The sequence below is a fragment of the Astatotilapia calliptera genome, chromosome 11 (genome assembly GCF_900246225.1).
Source record: "Astatotilapia calliptera chromosome 11, fAstCal1.2, whole genome shotgun sequence".
Lineage (NCBI taxonomy): Eukaryota > Metazoa > Chordata > Actinopteri > Cichliformes > Cichlidae > Astatotilapia > Astatotilapia calliptera.
In genome coordinates, this window is record NC_039312.1 from 14,820,732 (window position 1) to 14,829,783 (window position 9,052).

Genomic DNA, 9,052 nt, shown 5'->3' on the forward strand with positions numbered 1-9,052 from the left:
TGCATCCTTCTTCCCCGGGAGCATGTTGACTTTGTGGCCTTAGCCTGCTTTAAGGCTTGGTGTAGGCTTGCTCCAAGGTTAGCACTGAAGCTTGTTGAGACCGATGGACAAACTAATGAGCCCCTGAAGAGTCATGGATATGACCCAAGGTTTGATTAGATCACAGAGATGGGGAAGTTGCAGAGGGAGATGTATGGATGCAAAGGTTGGGTGGTTTATATGAATGGGGTCAGGAAAGCCAGAGGGAAAGACAGTTTGACTTTGAAATTAGGATCACAGAAACGACTAAGAAACGACAGTTATGCCAGTGGCTCTTTGTGGTCATTACTTAAGTGCAGCAGTGTTTGGAACACTAACATAAGATTACTGACATGCTCACAGTGACGGTAATTTTTTTGAGAACTATGAATTAGCATGCTAAGATACTAACACAAATGTATGAGCTAAGACTTAAAGTCTTGCAGGTATTTAGTTAGAAACCAAAAATACTGGAAAAATGTCACAGAAGTTAAATAGCTATAGCTGTCGAGACATTTTACTCAAATAAGTAAATTCAGCCTCATTGTAGCATATGAGGAAGATTAAACACCACACTAACATGTGCTATGGCATTCAGAAGTACTAATCCTGAAGACTACTTATATAAGAAAGCTACCTAACACAGTTCAGGCTGTGTTGAAGAAAATAAAGATAGTCATAATGTATACTGTATATCCATGTGTGTTTGTGCATGTTTCGATAAACTGCTGCACATATTTCCCATTTTCCTAGTACATTATAAAGAAATAAAGTGTTGTTATTGTGGTCGTCAAACACATTATCCTGCTAAAAGAGGCCACGGCCACCAGAGAATATCGTTTCTATGTAAGGGTCTAAACTAACATCCACATGGTTGGGAGAATTCAAGGTTTTCCAGCAGAACATTGCCAAAATATCACACTGCCTCAGCCAGCTTGCCTTCTTCCAATAATGCATTCTGATGCTGGGTGTTCCCCAGGTAAGCAACACATGCACCCAGCCATCCATGTAAGAAAATGTGATTCATTAGAGCAGGACACCTTCTTCCATTGGTCCTCCGTTCAGTTCCGATGTTCACTAGCTCACCGTTGGTGCTTTCAGCGGTAAACAGGGGTCACCATATTCACCCTGACTGCTCTGCAGCTATGCAGAGAAAAGCACTGTATATTCTGTTCTGTCCAAACCAGGATTAACTTTTTCTTTTCGGCATTTTGAACTGCAGTCGGCTGTCTGTTAAATGAGACCACATGGGCCTTTGGGACCACATGCATCAATGAGCCTTGGCCAGCCATGACCATGTTATTGTTGTTACTGTTCCTTCCTTGGACCGCTTTTGGTAGATTTTGACCACTGCAGACTGGGAACACCCCACAAGAGCTGCAGTTCTGAACTCCTCACACTTGCCCATTTTTTCTGTTTCTAATTCTTTAGCTTTAAGGACTAAATATTCACTTGCTCCATAACATAGCCCACCTTCTTAAAGGTGCCACGATGAAGAGATAGTCAGTGTTATTCACCTCGAGTGTCCATGGTCATAATTTTATGCTTGATCGGTGGATATGAGTCTAAGTTCGCAGTTAAATGGTACTGCCTTCTGCAGTAGAGGATGAATGATCCAGTGGGTGATGTAGGGTCAAATTCTGTATTAGTGCAATATTTTCAAATCCAATAACAATCTGTCACCATCCCATTGGAATCCTATGAAAACTACAGATGGACATCACTTGACTGTTTCAAGATGTTTTTCTCTTTACTTGGTCACCTTCACAGTGACTCAGACAAAAAAGAGAGAGAGAGGAGAAGCAAAGCTTGTGTGATTCCTCTTTGGCAGAACAACTCCAAGATTCTCAGGATAGATGACCCATTAGGACTGGGTGACTAAAACGGGAACTCAATCTAATGCCTCATTGCCCCTCAGAGATGAGACAAGCTTTATGGCTTGAACTCTCCCAAAGGGATCTCTTTCTTTTTACACTGGTCATACTCTAATCTCACACATCGCTGTCTCGCTTAATCCGAAAATAATATCAACACCCATTAGCAGAGGCACAGACCTGGAAAATCCAATTTGAAATTCATACTGTGGTGTTTGCAGACCTGATGATTCCACACGTGTGATGTCACGTGTCAATTTACTGGACATTTATTCCGGACGGGTGAAGCAGTTCTGGACGAAGAAATGTATTAATTTCTACTTCTCAGTCCCAGTCTAAGAACATCAATGACTTTGATGAGCCTCTAACTTTTATTTAGTCCCACTGTCAGGTCAACATTTTCACTTATCTAGTAACAGGTCAATATCCAGATAGATTACCTCAAAACGGAAGACAAACACATAATTCTGAGACTGTGAATCTTCATCTTAATTAGTGATCCCAGACTTCTTCTCTAGCACCAGCCTGAGGTTGATATTTTTTATTTTCAGTGAAGTGTCTGGACAGCTATAGCCAATGAGCCCTTCTAGATAAATTCAGCACTACATTTTTATATATCGTAATCATCAGGCTAATTTGTTTTCTTGCTCACTACTGATGAATATTTGCAAAACTAATTCTATTTCTAATTAGCAAATATGTGTCATGGTCCGGGTGTGTGCCAGTGTGTCTCCCTCCGAGCCGGCATCTCCACCCCTGGGAGGGGCCTCAGTGTTCTGCTGATTGCTCACACCTGTGGGTAATTTAGCCGGGGACTCATAAGGCCAGCGCACTTAACCTCTCTTCGCCAGATTCTCAGCTAACTCTAGTTAGTGCAGGCCACCACTGTGATTTCGCACTTGCTTTGTGAATTACCTTGTCTCATTGTGTGTTTCTCTCATAGCCACACCAAGCTGCCAAACACTAATCTCTGCCGAAGAGCTCCAACCCGGACACTGGACCACCTGACAGTCCCACAGGCTGTTCACCCGAACCACCTCCCTGCCTCCACGCCAGGAATTTCGGACCACACACCTGGACCACTCACCCCTCCACGTCACCACCGGCCACCCGCGTGACTCTGACCCTTTCCCTGGACCTAGTCTGACTCTCCCTCCAGCCCAATCCCCGGAACTGCTGTTTCCACTGACCAAGACCAGATTGCTTACTTAGCCCAGGCTGCTTAAGACCCCTTTGATTCAGTTGTGGCACTTTGCACTTGTTAACCTCACTTTCCAGTTTATGAACAATTACTGAGTAAATAAACATCGTCTCTAAAACTACTTACATGCTGTTCGGCGTCCTGCATTTGAGTCCTTTCACCTTTGAGGCAGCCTCGGCCGTGACAATACGAGCATTTCCAGTGGTTGAAAAAAGACTTTGTTAGGATGATTGTTTTTGATTCCCTGCTGTGCAAAACACAGCCTAACCAAACCACTAGAACGCCTGAAGATGTTTATGAAGCATTTTACTATGATTTTATTTTATTTATTTTGGTCACATCGCTTCTCGGTGAGTCTGGCACCCTTGAAATAATCAAAGCATCAGAGTGTGGACATATTGAGAGAAGTTCATAAATGTATTATAAAAGATTTGCACATAAAAACATCATGTGCTTATGCTATGCACCATCACTCACAAGGCACACTACCACAGCTAGCTCCCTGTTGCTAACTTTACTAACTCAATTACCACAGAGTGATTACTTACTGAAATAATCAGGTTTAGTTTTATGGACAGGACACATAAGCAGCTACTTTGCTTTCTCTGGACATTTTTGTAAGGTGATTAGTTTGGCCAGGAGCACCAATGGAGCATTTTAATAAACCAAATTTGATTGGTTGGCACTTGAAAAGTTCATTTTTACACCCCACAATACGATATTAACTTATCAAAATACTACATGATTGCGACTTTTAACATTATGTGAGTACTGCAATGAAATATTCCAATTTATCACAGTTTTTAAACTGCAATTTAAGTCCTCAAATGTTACATTTTGAGGACATAAATTGGGACGAATGATGTATCAGAATAATACAAAGTGACCGGTGTCAGTCAGTAACCTTCCTGTTCTGTATGAATATAACCAAAATACAGTCAGCTGGCAGCTAATTGACTTGAGCCCCTGGGAGATGTCCTTACTGATAAAGACTCATTTAGACTGATGGCAACATATTGGCAATCTGTCTGCAAAGCAATTATTTGTAAACTGATTGCAGTCGGTCCAAGTCAGACTGTGACTGTTTGCAGGACAGTTCCTATCACGCGATCTCTGTGTTGCCTTAATATCAAAAGTACAGCTTGAGGTGCAACAACCTCAAGCTCTGGGCAACCATTTAGTTACTCATGTGACTGAGCTGTTAGCTTGCTCTGATTTAAGAGTTTGCTTTGTCAAGCTAAGCATGTCCAGTGTTGGCTAACGTTATCTCAGGATAGTGGCACATGAGGTGAGCCCTCTTGTTCATAGTATTCCCAGAGTTTTCAGTTTATTTCATAAAATACTGATATTTGGTGTCCCTGCACCCATACAATACTGCTACGCAAAATATTTAGATACACTGCTGTATCATTACCCCCCACCCCTAATGCTGATTTTGATATTGTTTATATTAAAACCTGGTGACAGGTGGTTATAGTGCAATGTTCTGCTGGGGAATGGTGGGAATCAAGTGGATCTTACTCACAGAAACACTCGTACAGAGCAAGGCTGATCTCTGAAAATGTTTTAGTAACGTTCCAGTAAAACTGGTCAGTAAATTATCCTAAGATGCCACATGACTCCAACCCATCCAAGAAAACAAAAAGCGGTGGGGTCATGTGGGCTGCCCCGGGCTCTGTGGGGCTTGGCGATGCTGCTATCGGCCCCAGTCCGGATGGGCCTGGGCCCCCTGCTCTTGGTGGATTCCAGGAAATGGGGGTGCTCACGGAAGGGGTGCTTATCCACATGGGAAAATAAATCTGTTGGGCATTTTCTTGGCCTTCAATAATAACAATAATTCTGATTATACTGTGCCCAATGGGACAGGCAAAAAAAAGAAGAAGAATATTATGGGCATGGTAATATCAGTTGGGCTGTAATAATGACAGTGATATCTCTGCAAAGAGCCAGAACTATCCCACAGGAAAATTTTGCACCTGGAACAATGCACAACAATGTCAGTTTATTACAATCCTTGCCAGCTGCAGCTGAGTCTCGTCTTCTTTTCTTCCTTAAATCTACTGCACACGTAAAAGAAGAGCAACCATTAAAAAAAAAAAGCCCTCCAACATGGACATGTAATTAATTAGTCAGAATATGTAGTAGACCTTTGTTCAGGCTGATATTATTCATGGGATAACTGCCTGAAAAGGCTAATGAGCCACACAGTGTCAACAGACGGTGGTGTACTGGCCAAAAAAAACTTTTAATTTGACAGTTCTATTGTCTATCATCAAGAGGGGGGAAGACGGAGAATTCCTCAAGGCTTCTGGGTGACTGTGTCTGTTGGCATGTTCAAAACAGCGGCAGTAGCCAGTAATGTGGAGTAGCTCCGTCTGCTCAGCGGGCTTGAAACAAATGGGTTATTTAGAGCCTACTTCATTTGCACTTGTGGAGAAATGGCAGAAAGGAAATGAGAACCCCTTGACGGTTCAGTGTTGGATGTATTTAATTAGCCAATTCACTCTCTGCTTTGCTGCCTCGGTGGGCACAATGCTTCTTTGTATTTTTAAAAGTAATTGTCACTTGCCGCATCAGCATTAAGCAGATCCAGGCATGCAGTGAGGAGAAGGAAGGAGAAAAAGTCCCCTTGTCCTCACTAGGAGCCTGTAAAAATAGACGTGCAGGCAGATATTATGCTGCACTGTTGGTCGGAGATAACCTATGCACACTGGGTGCCGTGTTCATGAGCCGTGAAGTAGAGGTGTGTGCATCACATGCTTCAGTGGTAATCTGTAATAGATCATTTTGCTTTACTCATCTGGCTGGCCTCTGGAGGCAGTTTTGCTCATAAGCAGGAAGGAAAAGTATTTCTCTCCTGATTTATGGGGCAAGTTCAAGCATTCAAATGCGACACTGATGACATGCTCTCCATACAACATTTGAAAATATGAATTAAATATGTCAAATTAATAAATCACCTTTTTTTTCACAGGCAAAAAAAAAAGGAGTCGAGGGATGAACAGTGACTGGTAGTGATGACAGGTAGAATAACTGTTGGTGACACAGAGTGGGTACATGAGTTAAACTAGCGTCAACTTTGAGGTGAGCAGTTGAAGTGACAGCTAAGTGAAAGATATGGCTTTCTGACATTACATAAGGGAGAATATACAGCTAGGTCTATATGTTTTTGGACAAGGACAGTTTTTCTAAGTTTCTTATTCACAACACCACAGTGAATTTTAAATCAAGACAATCAAGACTTGGTTGGAGTGCAGCGTTTCAGTTTTAATATATTATATATTAACCTTTATTTAACCAGGAAAAGTCCCATTGAGATTAAAAACCTCTTTTGCAAGGGAGTCCTGGCCAAGAGGCGACAACACGTTGAAATTACAAAGTTACATACATATTATAAATAACAATTACATTTTAAAAACATTTTTCTCTGGCTCTCTCAATCTGGACTTAAAAGCATTTAATGAAATAAGATCTGCTATCTTCCAGTCTTTTTGCATCATGTTCCATGTGAAAGGGGCAGCATAAGTAAAAGCCCTCTTTCCCAGTTCAGTTCTGGCAAATGGAACATTGAGCAATAAAAGATCGCTTGAACGCAGGCTGTAAGAAACAGTACTTCTCCGTGTGAGCAGATCGCAAATGTAGGTGGGCATTTGTCCAAGCAGGGCCTTATAAATAAAGATGCACCAGTGAGCAAACCTCCTGGAGGACAACGAAGGCCATCCCACTCGAGCGTACAGATCACAACAATGGGTCAAGGCCCTACAGTTTGTAATAAACCGTAAGGAGGCATGATAAACTGAGTCAATCTTATGAAGACACTGGGCGGAAGCATTCATGTACAGCAGATCACCATAATCTAAAACAGATAAAAATGTAGCATTTACAAGACGCTTTTTTGTCTCAAAAGAAAAGCAAAATTTGTTTCGAAAGAAGAATCCCAATTTTAGTTTGAGTTTTTTCACAAGATTGTCTATGTGAGGTTTAAAGGTCAGAGAATCATCAATTAAAAAGCCAAGATATTTATACGTATGCACCACTTCTATGAGGTTTCCCTCAAGAGTGGACACCAAGGGGACAGTTTGAGGAAATCTCTTCATGTTTGAGAACAACATTAGCTTTGTCTTTTCAGCATTGAGAACCAATTTCAGCTCCAGAAGTGTGTGCTGAACCACGTCAAAAGCTTTCTGCAACGATTCTATTGCCTTTTCAAAGTTTGAGCCAAAGGAATAAATTACTGTGTCATCAGCATAAAAATGCATACTAGCATTGGACACATTTTGTCCCAAGTCATTTATATACATGATGAACAGCAGAGGTCCTAAAATTGAACCCTGTGGCACCCCAGTGTGAATATTCAAAAGTTCTGAGCACAGATTTTCACATTTAATGCATTGAGTCCTGTCACTCAAATAATTAGTAAACCAGGAGACAACATGTCTAGACAGCCCCAAAGAAATAAGCCTATGCTTTAAAATGGCGTGATCCACAGTGTCGAAAGCTTTTAATTCATGGGGTCTAACAAAAGTTTTGCATTAAATGTTCAGGAGTTATAGATATATTTTATTTACAGTTAACCATTTTTAGAAGCTCAAATTTAATTGGACAGTTAACTGCTAAACAGTTTCATGGACAGGTGAGGCAGGTTCCCTTGTTATTCAGTAACAAATTAAGCAGACAAAAGAGCTTAAGTCGATTCCACATATTGGACTTGTATTTCGTAGCTGTTCATTGGAGGTATCAAGAGGAGGCCCAACCTGACGTTGATGTAAATGACGGAGGACATCAAAACAAAACAAAACAAAACAAAACATAAAATCTAAATAGAAAAGTAAGATGAAAGTGCCAAAAACTGCAGTTCCTTCACTGGCCACTTGACGCTGCATCAAAAAGAGAGTAAGTCCCCATAGACTGCCATGTTAAAATTCTGAACTTTACAGGATTAATAAACATGTTTTACAACCTAATAAAAAATATGGTTCCAGCGTCTATGGACAGTTTTCCCTTTCATAACAACTGTATAGCTAGTTGCCAGTCGCAGGAACCCAAAACATGGTGGGTGTGTTTTATCATGATTCATATAATACTGATGACGGGTTTTTAGGCTAATAGTTAGACTAACACACTTACCTCTCATCTTTTCTTTCCTCACAAAACCAATCGATCCTCCACTTCTTTAAAGTGTCTCCCAGCGCAATTCTTAGTATATTTTGGTTCCTGCAACTGGTCCGTCGGGTTATTGTCTCCCCAGAAACACTTCCGTTGTGCTTTTGGAAATCTGTTTTTTCCTATTTCCGTTGTCATTTTTCCTATTTCCGTTGTGTTTTGTGTGCTTTTGCAGTGTTTTTCTTATTGCTGGTGTTTTCTTAAGTTGCAGTCCGTTTGGCCTCTCAGGGCCACCATACTTTGCCCTTGTCTCTCCTCATTTCTTGCAAGCTTGTGTCTTTGCTAAATAAAAATGAATGCAGCCAGTGAGGAGGACTCCTCACTGTCAGACCCTTCTATGCTGTTTGCCTTCAGCGTGTAAAAGCTGGGCTATGGGAACTACTCCTCGCTTTGGCAAGTGAAGTGAATAACACTGATTATCTCTTCATCATCATGGCACCTGTTAGTCAGTGAGATATTTTAGGGCGCAAGTGAATATAAAAAAAATGGGCAAGTTTGACAAGGGCCAGATTGTGATGGCTAGACGACTGGGCCAGAGTATCTGTTTCTGGTCTGCAGTGGTCAGTATCTATCAAAAGTGGTTAAAAGAAGGAACAGTGGTGAACCAGCAACAGGCTCATCCAACAGCCAAGTTGATACACACATAGAGAGAAGGCTAGCCTTTGTAGTCTCATCCAACAGACAAGCTACTGTAGCTCAGATTTCAGAAAAAGTTCATCCTGGCTCTGATAGAAAAGTGTCAGAATACACAGTGCATCACAGTTTTTTGTCTATGGGGGGCTTCATAGCTGCAGAC